Source organism: Pan paniscus, chromosome 14 (genome assembly GCF_029289425.2).
Source record: "Pan paniscus chromosome 14, NHGRI_mPanPan1-v2.0_pri, whole genome shotgun sequence".
Lineage (NCBI taxonomy): Eukaryota > Metazoa > Chordata > Mammalia > Primates > Hominidae > Pan > Pan paniscus.
This window is the reverse complement of record NC_073263.2, coordinates 2,837,721-2,852,214: the sequence shown is the minus strand read 5'-3', so window position 1 is coordinate 2,852,214 and position 14,494 is coordinate 2,837,721. Positions and strand designations below refer to the sequence as shown.

General features: G+C 48.6%; 1 long non-coding RNA gene across 1 annotated transcript; it reads right to left on the bottom strand.

Moving 5' to 3' along the window:
- Positions 1-2,418: 2,418 nt before the first annotated feature.
- On the bottom strand, positions 2,419-6,273 carry LOC134728856 (uncharacterized). The gene is made up of 2 exons (XR_010109729.1): positions 6,187-6,273; positions 2,419-5,066 (listed from the first exon to the last, which is right to left on the bottom strand). It is a non-coding gene; the product is annotated as an uncharacterized LOC134728856 (long non-coding RNA).
- Positions 6,274-14,494: the final 8,221 nt, after the last annotated feature.

Sequence of the window (14,494 nt, the reverse complement as noted above, 5' to 3'; positions counted from 1 at the left end):
TGCCCCTGCCCATTTTGCTGGCAGCTGCCAATATGCCCATGCTCCACAGATCCAATATAGGCCAGAGGGTGCCTTTCAAGCTTTTGAAGCCTCTTGCTGATGCCAAGTGCAGCTTAGAATAGAGAATCCAGAGAAAGGGTTTGGATCTGTTAAGTAGGAGTCATTCTGGGCATTTCTCCATAAAGTTTTGTTTTTAGTCTCATAATAATACTGTTGCCCTAGGCAGTTTGTTTTTCCTACTCCCTCTGTGAAAGCCTTTCCCTGTCGAGTGATACAGTACTTTCCAATTATGGAGATTTTTAACAATCAAACACTGGCTGAGGCTGTTGATTCACTGGCAAGGTTAAGCAAAGTGAAGTTATCTTGTGGCACTAATTCCTTTGCTTCCCATTACCACTCATTCTCCATATTAGTTTCTCTACATACATAGCATGAAGAAATTTTTAAGCTGCCATCTGTGTTTTCAGCTAGTTGAGCAAATAAGTTTTTGGTTGATGGGGAAAGCTCTGGCACTGGCTGATCAAAATGCTTACAGAATGACTTGGTATTGAGGGGTTGGATGCATTTGAGTCCTTATAGTATTTTTGACAATTAGTAGTGGAACTCCAAGACCTGCTCCTTGTCTATCAACTCTTAATAGTGCTGTCTGTCCTGTAGACCCAAAAGGTAGCTTCTGGCTTTAAGATAGTAAAATTTAAAGGATCGCATGTCCTTGTCTTACAATCTGGTTTTTAGGATTACGAACATACGTGGCATGGCAATCAACAAAGAAGAAATAAGCCCTCTTTGGAAGGGAGGGTCTTCTTTGGTTTGAGCTATAAGCTTTCCTTCTTTTTCTCCCTCTGATTTAATATGTACCTCAAACCAGAATTCATAGGGTAAGAGCCCAGGGTCATAACATACATATAGCTGATAATTTCCTCAGTCACAGACTGAATAGGTGGTCTGGTTGTACTTGCATATTCCTAAATTGGTTCCTGTACATTCATAGTAGGTATGATACAGTAGAGTTTTAACTGTGGTATTTTTTATCCAGGTAGTGTGTACACAGTGTGGACATCCTTCAAGAGATTTATCCCCTTTTAGTATAAGCAAAAATGGTAACAACATTGTTGTATGTAATAGAAACATGCTTACACTACACATGGGCACACAAACCTTCCTCTGGGCATAGACATTTGCAGCATTTGCAGTAATAACATAACAACAGAACAATCAGTATTGACAGAATTATAACTAGGGTTGTAAATTGTATTCACATTTACTTATCTGGAGATGGTCCTCTTAGCTTCAGCTGTATGTACACTAGTCAGCTTCCAGGATGTGACTAGAGCAGAATTTGAAGGATCCTCAAGCTTCAGCCATGTGTAGACTGAGCAGCCTCCCATGGGGTCAGAGCAGGACAGCTGTCCTTTTTACCGGTGGTTGAGATTTGCCATAGGGCTATTCGAGTGGGGCAATCTGGGTCTTGTTGGCTAATCCACAGGTTGTCATCAGGACTCGCTACTGCCACTGGTTTTAGCTGGCTATGGTGAATCCAAGGTGTGACACCTGCAACTTTAACAGCAGTGGGAGTAGACATGATTACAATATAGGGCCTATCCTATATGGGTCCTAGAGTGGTTGAATTCCATTTTTTAACCTAAACGAAGTCCCTAGTTTTGAAAGGGTGTACTGGGTCTGTTAGACTTATAGGCATTTTTTTATATACTTAACCATGCATTTTTGTATAGCCGTACTTAAAGCCTGCATTTGCCTTCTTAAAGTTAGTTTTCCCAGTATACAGAGATTACCCTTAATCTGATTTTTATGGTGGGTGGGCAGCTTAACAAAATCTCAGAGGGCGAATACTCAGTTTTTTTGGTGGGGGTGCACCTGACTCGGAAGAAGACCATGGGCAAGACCTGATATTACTTCAGATGAGTTTTTCGACAAAATTTCTTCAACAACTGCTTGAGTGTCCAGTTTATGCTCTCCACTTTACCTGAGATCTGCTACCTGTAGGCTGTATGTTATTTCCACTTTATTTTTAATAGTCGAGTTAAGTCCTGAACTATTTTAGCCACAAATGTTGGTCCACTCTCTGATCTTAGAGTTAGAGGTAGTCCAAATCTGGGAACAATGTCTCTTAATGCCTTGGTCACCTCTAGTGCCTTCTCTGTCCTGGTGGGAAAGGCCTTGAGCTATCCTGAAAAGTTGCAAATGAACACCAACATGAACTGGTATCCCCCGTCTCAGGGCAATTCAGTGAAGTCCATAAGCAGTTTTTCACAGGGCATGGCTCCTTTTTCCTGAACTACCATGGGCTGAGTAGGACCTTGTCGTGGCTTGTCCTGGGTGCTAGTTAAACACAGTTTACAAATGGCGGGAGTAATAGCAATGAGCAATGGCAGACAAAAATGATGCCTTAATAATGTCTTTATTTTTTTTTAATCTGAGTTCTGCGGTGGAACTGTTTTACAAACCTGGGGGTCACCATATCAGCTATGGCTAGCCTCCCATTGAAGAATTTGTATTATCCTCTTTCAGTGTAGTTCTTATTTTCCTGGGGAAGCCAAGCTCTTTTATTTGGAGTGAAGATTGGGATCTCCAGGAGGGGAATCTCTGGGAGGAGAGGCATAGCTAAGGTGTCTTCTTTAGGTGGAGTTGTCATTGCAGCCTGCTTTGCCTCTTTGCCTTCCTACCTTTTTTAGCCCTTAGTGTTCTTGCTTTTTGCTGCCTCTTGCAGGACTTCACTACCATCACTTCTGCGGCCCATCCAGCATGTAAGAGCTGTAGAATTTCTTCCTTGTACTTTATTTCTTTGTTTCCAGCAGTTAAAAGTCTTCTTTTTTTCTTTGTAAATAACCTTATGAACATGCAAAGTGGCAGAAGCATATTTGGAATCTGTATAAATATTGGTCTTTTGGTCTTTTACTAGCCAGAGAGCTCTTGTCAGAGCTATTAGTTCTGCTTTCTAATCAGAAGTTTCTGTAGATGAAAACTGCCCCTCTACTGTTGAGTCTAAAGTCACCACTGCATACGCAGCTTGGCAGGCTCCTTTTAGTATGAAAATGCTTCTATCAGTAGAATATTCAATGTTCGGGTCCCTGAGGGACTGATCTGTCAAATCTCTCTGGCTTGAGAACACTTTATCTACCACGTCCACACGGCAATGAAACGGGCCTCCTGGCACTGACTCGATGAGAGTAAGGTAGCCAGGTTTAGGGCATTCACAGTCTCTAAAGCTAGTTTACTAGCTTCCTGCACCAGTAGGGCAGTGGCAGCTAGTGCTTTAAAACAAGGAGGCCATCCAAGTGCAACAGAATCTAATTGCCTGGATAAATATGCCACCAGGGGATGCCATGACCTTATGGCTTGAGTCAGAACCCCTATGGCCTCCCTTTCACTTGTGGACATGCAAGAAGAAAAGCTTGATTAGTTAGATCTGGCAGTCCTAAAGCTGGGGCCTGAGTCAAGGCTTCTTTGATTTCTTTAAAATCCTTCTCTTCTTTGGCCTCCTAGAAGAGGGGCTCCTTTTTTTCTCCTCTTAGTGGCTTGGTATAATGCCTTGACCATGAGCAAGAATTTGGGTTGTAAACGCGGCAGAACCTTGCTGCTCTTAGGAGCTCTCTTACTTGACACCGGGTGGTTGGAGTAGAAAGTGCACAAACAGCCTGCTTTTGTTCAGGACTAAGCCATCTTTCCTCTTGGCTTATATAAAAGCTTAAATATTAGACACTTTCAGAGGAGATTTGAGCTTTTTTCGGACACTTTTTATTCTGCCTTCTACAGCAGGTGCAGTGGTTCTTGGGTTTCTTCTGGGTGTAGTAGCCCTTGACTGGTGTGTGTGTGTGGTTTTTTGGTTTTGTTTTTTTGGGGTTTTTTTTGTTTGTTTTTTGTTTTTTTTTACCATTGCCGTGATCATTTTCCTTATTTCTTTGACATTTATCCTTCCAGTGTCCTTTCCTTTTGCACCATGCACATTAATCTCTCTCTAGCCACGGCTGGCTTTCAAACTCCTGTCCAGACTAGCCTTTTTCATGACTACGTTCACGCCCGCGTCCATGCCTCCTTGTAAAGCCAGCTCCTCTTCCCACAAGGGTTGCTGCTAGTGTTATGCCTAGACTGTTAGTTCCTTAAAGAAGACCACCAGAGTCCAGAGTCAAAGCCAAGCGGCAAGGATCTTTACTACAAGTTCGAACCTGGTCCTTCCATTCCACAGCATACAAGAGGGCCCTGAACAATGCGAGTGTTTGCTTTTTATAGCCTGAAAGTTACAGGGGAACAAAGGAATTCTTTTGGTTCCCGCTCTTTCAGTAAAACTTTGAATGGCTGTCCTTTTATCGGAGACTTTCCTGGTGGTGTTTGTACTGGGCTCAGGAAGTTTGAGAGATATATGGCGATATGTGGTGGGATGGGAGGATGGGATGTGTTTGTACTGGGCTTGTTTGTTTTGAGCCCGGGGCTGAGGAATGTGCCCGGCTCCTTTCATTCCCCCCTTTCTTTTCAGGTATTTTTTAGAGCCAATCTTGGGTCTTATAAGTCTGATTCTGTTTCAGCGTTTACAGGTTGGTATTGGGCTCTGAGGACCATGAGTTGTACAGTGTTAAACCTTTCTTTAACGAACCGCAAAATTCTGTTAACAACACAAGGTCTTACGGTAAGCAGAAATAGTAGACTCAGCAGGGGTCCAAGGAAGGGGGCTAACAGAGAAAACATAGATGAGTTCCACCATTGGTCTGCAGCTGAAGCAAACTGCCGTGTTCTTACTTCTGTGCTTAACTTGCGTAACTGTTGGACCTAGTCTTCCACGAGCCTTGATTCATTTATGTAGAAACAACAGTCTTCCTTCAGAAACATACACGTTCCCCCTTTTTCAGCAGTGAGTAGGTCTAAGGCCTTCCGGTTCTGCAAGGTTACCTGTGCTAGGGACGTGAGCTGCCGCTGGAGGGAGGCAAGGGACTCAGCTGACTCCTCCATAGCAACGGCAAATTGTTGGTACAGCTTGTTACTTTCTATGAGGGTGTGACCTAGGGCTCCCCCAGCCAGTCCGGCCGCCATGAAGGATGCGGTGAGGGAGATTCCTGCAATGAGGGGGAGAAATATGGCTCGTGCAGGTCTCGGTCTAGGGTCTGGGTGAATAACAGCACTAGTCCAGTTACCGGTATACTTTAGGAACTCGCCGGCAGTAAGTAGAGTTAACCGGGGAACTAATGTGACAGGAAGACACAGTAGGTTGGTAACAGAGGGGCTTGATAGGTTTTTAGATAATGTTCCATTACACCAGAAGATTATGCCTGACGGAGCCTTTAAGGTGATGTTAGGGGGCGTTGCAGTGATGTTGCAGAGGCTGGAATTAGTTCCTGAGAAACAGTAGGGAAACTTTTCTTGACTGGGGTTTAGGTATAGTGGCACGTTAGGGATGGGGCATATGAGAGGTTTCGGTGGTTGTTAGCTTGGGCAGAGGTGGAGGATCTTTATGGCAGGGGGACAGCGGTTAGCGGTGGACACCTTAGAGTGGCACACAGAAAGCAGCCAGACAGGCTGTGAAGTCCTGTAAGGTTGGCAAGTTCTAATCTTTCTTGCAATAATTTTAACCAGGAAAAAGGACATAAATCTTGTGTCAGGCGGTTTTCTTGTCGCTGGATATTTCTATGGACCAGGGGCCGTACCTGCACTAGACCCCGCCACAGATAGAGGTGACTGCTAGGCCACGTGGAGGCGGAGGAGTAGTATACAGCCCCGTGTTGAGGCGTGGTCCAGCGGGAGTTCCAGGGGTCTCTAACTATCCATGTATATGAAAGGTCTCTATCTCGTCTGCGATGGAAGGGCCATCTGGGATCTATCTGTTCTTTTCTACCTTACCATTGGTATTTATGGATGTTACAATAGTTATAAGGGCAGCCGGCACTTTGGTGCCACCAATAGTGCTTACAATTGTATTCAGTCTGATCATACTCGAAGCATATTATTGGTGCCACTGGTTTGGCTACTGGGAAATCGGTAAAATTTAGTAAAATTGGGCTATTGCACCCTGAGGAGGGGCAATCTGCACTGGCCACTAGTTTCTTGGGCTTATGAGGTTGCCTAGGGTGGGTTTGGTTTTCATAAAGCCAGAATCTCCAGACAAAGGGATTAGGAGCTGGCTTTATGTTTTCTTCAGCGGCCACTAGGGCGACCAATGTTAGAGTTAGACTACTTAACTGCATGTTTGCAGTGAGCTATGCTGCCGGCGCAGGGTGAGTTTTAAGGGGTTGTTCTTAGCTCTGTCCACAGTCCACGTGTCCGGTGCTTTAGCCGCCGCCGTGATTGGCCCCAGAAGGTCGGAGGTTGGGTCCACTGGCTTGACGTGGGTGTAGTGGATCCACGACGCAATGCCTTCTACCTTTAGGGCGGTGGGTGTGGTCAGGAGTACTTGGAGTGGTCCTTTCCACCTGGGCTCTAGGGTCTCTTGTCGGTGTCGCTTAACTAGGACCTAGTCTCCTGGCTGGTACGGATGGGGTGTCGGTGGGGGACTGGTCTTATATAGCTCTCTCAGCTTGGGCCAGATTTCTTGGTGAATTTTCTGTAAGGCTTGTAAGGAAAATAAGAATTCAGAGACATTTTCTGTTTCAGACTTAAGCAGGTCATCTTTTAAGCTAGGAACCAGGGGTGGAGGTCTGCCATACATGATTTCGTAAGGGGTAAGGCCTAGTTTCTAAGGGGTATTACGGGCCTGGAACAGAGCATAGGGGAGAGGGACTACCTAATTAGCACCAGTCTCTATAGTCAATTTAGTTAAGGTCTCTTTTAAGGTCCGATCCATCCTTTCTACCTGTCCTGAACTCTGGGGCCTGTAAGCGCAATGTAGTTTCTAATTTGCCCTAAGGATGGAAGCCAAGTCCTGACTTACCTTAGCGACGAAAGCGGGCCTGTTATCTGACCTTATCTGGATGGGGAAGCCATACTTGGGAAGGATAGCTTCCAGAATTTTCTTTGCTACGACCTGAGCAGTTTCTCTTTTGGTTGGGAATGCTTCAGTCCACCTTGAAACAGTATCTACAAAGACAAGTAAGTACCGGTACCTGTACTTTCCTGGCTTTATTTCAGTAAAATCTACTTTCCAGTAGATACCGGGCCTGGTTCCTCTGAGCCTTGTTCTTGCTGCAGCTTGAGATTGGGGGTATGCGTTGTTAAGCTGGCAGACTTTGCAACTTGTCACGATACTGCTGGCCGTCTCAGCTATATGTCTGATTTTGAGCTTGGAGCGTCTGATCAGGTCTATCATCCGCCGGGCCCCCAGGTGGGTGGTTCGGTGGATGTGTTCTAACACCTGTTGTCTTAATTTTTCTGGTAGGATGGTTTGGTCATTAGTATCAGTCCACCACCTATTCTGGATTTGTTTCAGGGGAAGTTTGTCAATCCACTGGAGATCTTGTTCTGAATATTCAGGGAAATATGGCAAGTCCCGGGGGCCCGGGTCAGGGAGCTGGAGTGCAGGGAGTCGGCTGGGAGCCTTCGCCACATTCTTTGCAGTTCGGTCTGCCAGAAAGTTGCCTTGAGCAGTTGGAGTAGTTAGTTTCTGATGCCTTGGGCAATGTACAATGGCTAATTTTTCTGGCCTCTATAGGGCTGTTAGCAGGGCTAGGATCTCTTGCTTGTTTTTTATCTCTTTTCTTTTAGCCGTCAGTAACCCTCGCTCCTTGTAAATGGCCCTATGTATATGCGCCGTTGCAAAAGCATATCGGCTGTCTGTATATACTGTCAGCTTTTTCCCCGCCCCTAAGGTAAGGGCTTGGGTGAGCGCTATCAGTTCGGCCTTCTGGGCCGATGTCCCCGGGGGCAGGGTTTCCGCCTAGATTACCTCAGTCTCTGAAGTTACTGCCGCTCCAGCGTACCTCTGGCCTTGATCCATGAAGCTGCTCCTATCAGTGAACTAGACGAGGTCGGCGTCAGGAAGTGGGTGGTCTTGCAGGTCTTCTCGAAATCCGTGCACCTGAGCTAGTATCTTGGTGCAGTCACGGAGTGGGGCGTCTAGGTCCGGGTTGGGCAGCAGCGAGGCAGGGTTTAAGGTTGTTGGGGGCAGGAAAATTATCTTGAGAGGATTTAGTAGTAGTCCTTGGTAGTGGGTGAGCCGGGCGTTACTCATCTATCGATTAGGTGGCTGTTTGAGTACACCTTCGACGGCATGTGGAGTAACGACCTGCAATTCTTGCCCTATGACAAGTTTATCAGCATCTTGCACCATCAGAGCCATGGCCGCAATCATTCGGAGACAAGGGGGCCACCCGGCAGCTACTGGGTCTAACTTCTTCGACAGGTAGGCAACAGGCCTCTGCCAGGGGCCTAAGTTCTGAGTCATTACCGCCTTGGCGACACCTTTATTCTCATCCACGTATAAGTGGAAGGGCTTGGTAACATCAGGTAGTCCTAGTGCAGGCGCGGAGAGTAGGGCGGTTTTAATCTGTTGGAAGGCCAACTTGGCTTCGTCTGTCCAATTAAATGGCTGTTGCCCTCGTGTCGACCAAGAACTGGACTGGGGACCCCTCCACTTGCAAAGTTACCTTAGGTTCGGGGAGGGGGTCCGAACCCCGTCTTCCTTAGTCTTCGTCTTGAGTGACTAGTACGGGTGTAGACCTAGGGGGACCGGGTCCCTGTCCTCGTGGTTTCTTTTTGGGGCAGTCTCTTACCTAGTGTCCAGCCCCCTTACAATAGGCACATTGGTCTTTGCTCAGATTATCATGCCGGGGGGGCCGCCTAGGTTGGGTGTACTCTGGCTGCAGATGCTCTTTCTGTACTACTGCTGCCAGGACCTTGGTCATTTTTTCAGTGGCCTTAAATTGTTTTTCCTCTGGAGTATCTCTGTTATTGTAAACCCGCTGGGCTATCTGAAGGAGGTCCTGAATCTGCTTTCCTTCCAAGTCTTCTAATTTCTGGAGTTCTCTCTTAAAATCTGGGGCTGCCTGATTTACGAAAGACATTACAACAGCTGCCTGACTTCCTGGAGCCTCTGGATCTATGGGGGTGTACTGTCTAAAAGCTTCTATTAATCTTTCTAAGTACGTAGCTGGGCTCTCTGTCTTTCTTTGCAGAATAGAATATACTTTAGCCAAATTAGTGGGCTTGCGAGCAGCTGCCTGGAGACCTGCCATTAGAGTCTGGTGATAAAGGTGTAGCCGTCCCCTACCTTCTGCCATGTTGTAGTCCTACGCCGGCCTGGTCATAGGAAAGGTTGCGTTTATGAGGTCAGGGTTGGCAGTCGGTTGACCGTCGTCCCCCGGGACCAGCTTTCTAGCTTCTATCTGTATTCTCTCTCGCTCTTCTGTGGTGAACAAAATTCGGAGGAGCTGCTGACAATCATCCCAAGTGGGCTGGTGGGTGAACATGACACTATCTAGTAAAGCCAGTAAATCTTTGGGGTTGTCTGAAAACCGAGCACTCTGAGTTTTCCAGTTATACAGATCACTGATGGAGAATGGCCAGTACTGGAGCCTGGGGATTCCTGTGTCATCCGGGGGTCCTATTTCCCGAAGGGGTAAAGCCACCGTGGAGTCAGGCGGCTGAGGGGGGCTAGTCTGCGAAGTGCGCCCTCACGTCCTCCTCGCCGGCCCTTCAAAGTTACTTTCCTTTTCAGCGGGCCCGTGTGTGCCAGCCGCCTCCTGTCCGCCTGCTCCCTCCCACAGCTCAGCCAGGGGGGCTGGGGCCTGGGGCCCGGAGGGGTACGGAGGGGGTTCTGTGAACAGTGGGTCCTCGCTGTCAGTTAGAACAGGTTGGTTGGGGGGGGCAGTTGGTTGCTTGGATTTTAGTGGTCGAGCAACCAGTGCCTTACAGGGTTCAGAGGCCAATTGGAAAGGGGACAGCCAAGGAGGTGGGTTCTCAACAAGGTCCTGCCATATGAGGATATATGGGATTTGATCTAAGTGGCCTGCATGACTAGGTAGGAAAGTCTTGGACTTTACCTTAGTGATGACAGCAAGTCGGAAGGTCCTTTCGGGCAGCCACCCCACATCAAAGGCAGGCCATTCGGAGCAACACAGAGTAATTAGCTTTCCTTTCTTGATTTCTATACTAAGATCATGGCCCCTTGCTCTAACTTCTTTGAAATTACTCGTAAGGAGAGATAGAGGAGTGCTCTGGGTATTACCTATCCTGTAATAATTTGTAGTCTCTTCCTGTAAAGGAATGTGGGTTTGAATCCCTGTAAAGGAAATCTGATCTGACTTATTAATGATATCTAATCGCAGGCGCACTTTGGCAGCCCTGGTCAGAGGCAGCTGCTGCCCACCAAACCGGGGCAGTTCAGATCGCAAGCGCGCACCGGAAGCCCGGGTCAGAGTTAGCTGCCTGGGTCGTCATCACGCTGGGGCAGCCCAGATTAGAGACAGCTGCTCCCTGCCAAACCAGGGCAGTTCAGATCGCAAGCACGCACCGGAAGCCCGGGTCAGAGTTAGCTGCCTGGATCGCGGTCGCGCTGGGGCAGCCCAGATCAGAGATGGCTGCTGCCCGCCAAACCGGGGCAGCTCAGATCAGAGACAGCTGCTGCCCACCAAACCGGGGCAGCTCAGATCAGAGACAGATGCTGCCCACCAAACCGGGGCAGCTCAGATCAGAGACAGCTGCTGCCCGCCCAACCGGGGCAGCTCAGATCAGAGACAGCTGCTGCCCGCCAAACCGGGGCAGTTCAGATTGCAATCGCGCACCGGAAGCCCGGGTCAGAGTTAGCTGCCTGGATCGCGGTCGCGCTGGGGCAGCCCAGATTAGAGACGCCTGCTGCCCGCCAAACCGGGGCAGTTCAGATCGCAAGCGCGCACCGGAAGCCCGGGTCAGAGTTAGCTGCCTGGATCGCGGTCACGCTGGGGCAGCCCAGATCAGAGACGGCTGCTGCCCGCCAAACCGGGGCAGCTCAGATCAGAGACAGCTGCTGCCCACCAAACCGGGGCAGCTCAGATCAGGGACAGATGCTGCCCACCAAACCGGGGCAGCTCAGATCAGAGACAGCTGCTGCCCGCCAAACCGGGGCAGTTCAGATCGCAAGCGCGCACCGGAAGCCCGGGTCAGAGTTAGCTGCCTGGATCGCGATCGCGCTGGGGCAGCCCAGATTAGAGACAGCTGCTGCCCACCAAACCGGGGCAGTTCAGATCGCAAGCGCGCACCGGAAGCCCGGGTCAGAGTTAGCTGCCTGGATCGCGGTCGCGCTGGGGCAGCCCAGATCAGAGACGGCTGCTGCCCGCCAAACCGGGGCAGCTCAGATCAGAGACAGCTGCTGCCCACCAAACCGGGGCAGCTCAGATCAGGGACAGATGCTGCCCACCAAACCGGGGCAGCTCAGATCAGAGACAGCTGCTGCCCGCCCAACTGGGGCAGCTCAGATCAGAGACAGCTGCTGCCCACCAAACCGGGGCAGTTCAGATCGCAAGCGCGCACCGGAAGCCCGGGTCAGAGTTAGCTGCCTGGATCACGATCGCGCTGGGGCAGCCCAGATTAGAGACAGCTGCTCCCCGCCAAACCGGGGCAGTTCAGATTGCAAGCGCGCACTGGAAGCCCAGGCCAAAGTTAGCTGCCTGGATCGCGGTCGCGCTGGGGCAGCCCAGATCAGAGACGGCTGCTGCCTGCCAAACTGGGGCAGCTCAGATCAGAGACAGCTGCTGCCCGCCAAACCAGGGCAGCTCAGATCAGAGACAGCTGCTGCCCGCCCAACCGGGGCAGCTCAGATCAGAGACAGCTGCTGCCCGCCAAACCGGGGCAGCTCAGATCGCAATATAGATCAGATAAGAGCCAGGGGAAGTCTCCCACTGGTCTCCGCTGGCCGTTATATAGTGCGTCCGCCAGGACTGTGCCAGCTCCAGTTTCAGACCTCGCGAGTCACAGATTCGGATTCAGAACAGACACAGACAGACAAACGGAGATGAGCCAGCTCACCTATCAGTAGATCGATCCTAGCAGATCCGTTGACCAGGGGTCTGGTGGGCTTGGGGAATCCCGGACGGGCCCCCAGATGTTATGCCTAGACCGTTAGTTCCTTAAAGAAGACCACCAGAGTCCAGAGTCAAAGCCAAGCGGCAAGGATCTTTACTACAAGTTCGAACCTGGTCCTTCCATTCCACAGCATACAAGAGGGCCCTGAACAATGCGAGTGTTTGCTTTTTATAGCCTGAAAGTTACAGGGGAACAAAGGAATTCTTTTGGTTCCTGCTCTTTCAGTAAAACTTTGAACGGCTGTCCTTTTATCGGAGACTTTCCTGGTGGTGTTTGTACTGGGCTCAGGAAGTTTGAGAGATATATGGTGATATGTGGTGGGATGGGATGTGTTTGTACTGGGCTTGTTTGTTTTGAGCCTGGGGCTGAGGAATGTGCCCAGCTCCTTTCACTAGTAAGTTAGCCTTTCTTAAGCCTGTGATCAGCCTTTTCCTTTGCTTCCTCATCTCGGTTAATTAACACCTTGGTTGTCACTTTAATAAGCTGAGTAGCATTCAGGCCTACGGAGCTTCTAACTTCTGCAATTTATGCCTGATATCTCCTTGGGTCTGCCTTACAAATGCTGTATTCACCCTGCACTGATTTTTTAGTAGCCTCAGGGTTAAATGGAGTGTACAATAAAAATGCCTCATAAAGTCTTTCATAAAACTTGCTGTGCTTTTATCTGCACCCTGAAGCACCTCTGAGATTATTTAAAATATTGATTGCCTTTTTCTTTTACCATCCTTTAGCCTTTGCAGATGGGCTTCTCGGCACCTTTGTAGGTGCTGAATCTGGACTGCATCATCTGGGTCCTAGTGGGGGTCCTCCTGTCCTCTTAAGAGGCATGAGCATATCTTATGCACAACCAGACCTGAGATGGCCTGCCTGATTTTCGCTCTCATTTCACCTTCTCGGGTGAGGCTGGCAGCATGTATCCATTTGAACTTAACTCCTTAGGGACAGTTACCTTGGTAAAGGGGGTAGATTGGAATGTAAGGAGGAGCGGTCTCTATTCTTTCCTGTGGTTGTTACAAAACCGGTTTTTCTGCCTTTTCTGAGATTTTTTAATTTGTCTTCAGCTGCTGGGGCAGCTGATTTTACTTTCACTTTTGGCTGGGAGGTGCTACAAGCCTCTGTGTCTCCTTTTAACTCTGTAGCTGCCAGAGCAGCTGATTTCTCTTGCCGTGAGCTGCGAGCATTCTACAGTAAACTGCTAGGCAGGGCTGCATTCATTTGGCCATGAGTCAATATAAAGACTAGGCCTGAATGTCCTGGCTGTTCTCTGAGCCTAGTCACCACCTTAAAACACACGGCCAATTTTTCTATAGTGCCTTTGGCAAGCCATCTGACACTAAAACAGGGCTGTTCTAATTCACAGTATGTCCTTAACTTTTGAACATTCGGTTTCATCCTATAATCACCTCTAAATCTTTAAAATTCATTATTATGCTTTTCAAAGGAGTCACTTTTGATGTTTTCCCTCTCATTTCCTCTCTTGCAGTTCACTTTCACTCTGACTTTCACTCTTGAGTCCACCAGACCTGGTCCTGTTGCGGGAGTTTCAGATGCTGCTTAGCCAGGAACATGCCTTCCCCTGTCACAGACTGCTGCAGCTGTAAAGCTGGTACTATCAGCCATATGAAGCATCTTAGGTCTGATTTTCCCCACATTCGCCTCAGAGCACACAGCCACCACTAAGGGATCTGTGCCTCCCCATGTCACTCCCCACATTGGCCTCTCCCAACGTAGCAGGAAGAGCCGCAGACAAAACCCCTTGGACAGTGAGTTAAAGAAGGAAGGTGTTTATTCAGCTGGGAGCTTCAGCAAGACTTCTTTCCCAAGAGCTGAACTCTCCGAGTGAGCAATTCCTGTCCCTTTTAAGGGCTCACAACTCTAAGAGGGTCCGCATGAGAGTGTCATGATCTATTGAGCAAGCAGTGGGTATGTGACTGGGGGCTGCATACACTGGTAATTAGAAACGTGCTGAACAGGACGGGGATCTTCACAGTGCATTTTTTATGCAAATAACCGATTAGGTCAGGGGTTGAGCTTTAACTACCAGGCCCAGGGTGTGGCGCTGGGCTGTCTGCTTGTGGATTTCATTTCTGCTTTCTAGTTTTTGCTTCTTCTTTCTTTGGAGGCAGAAATTGGGTATAAGACAATATGAGGGTTGGTCTCCTCCCTTATTTTCCCCCTTTGAGACTCTCACTCATTTTATTAGTGGGAGTTCTCACCTTCTTCCTCACTACCTATGTCTTCCTCTATCACAGATTGATAGTGATTCATGTAGTACACTTGTGCTGAAGCATTCTGGTGAACTAGAGTTGCGATGAAACCTTTTACCACTTGAATGAGTACAGCTAGTAAGCAAGAGATCAGTAAGCAGGTTCCTATTACTACTACAATTTCCATTATAAGAGTTTTAAATCCTTCTAGTGCTGGGAACCATTTTCAAACATGGCCTCAGGGTCAAATCGGTGCCACACTTGTACAGGCACATGTGCCAGTTTCATCATGTCTTTAACTATATCTTCGACTACTTACCCCTGATCATCTATGTGCAGAAAGCAATTGG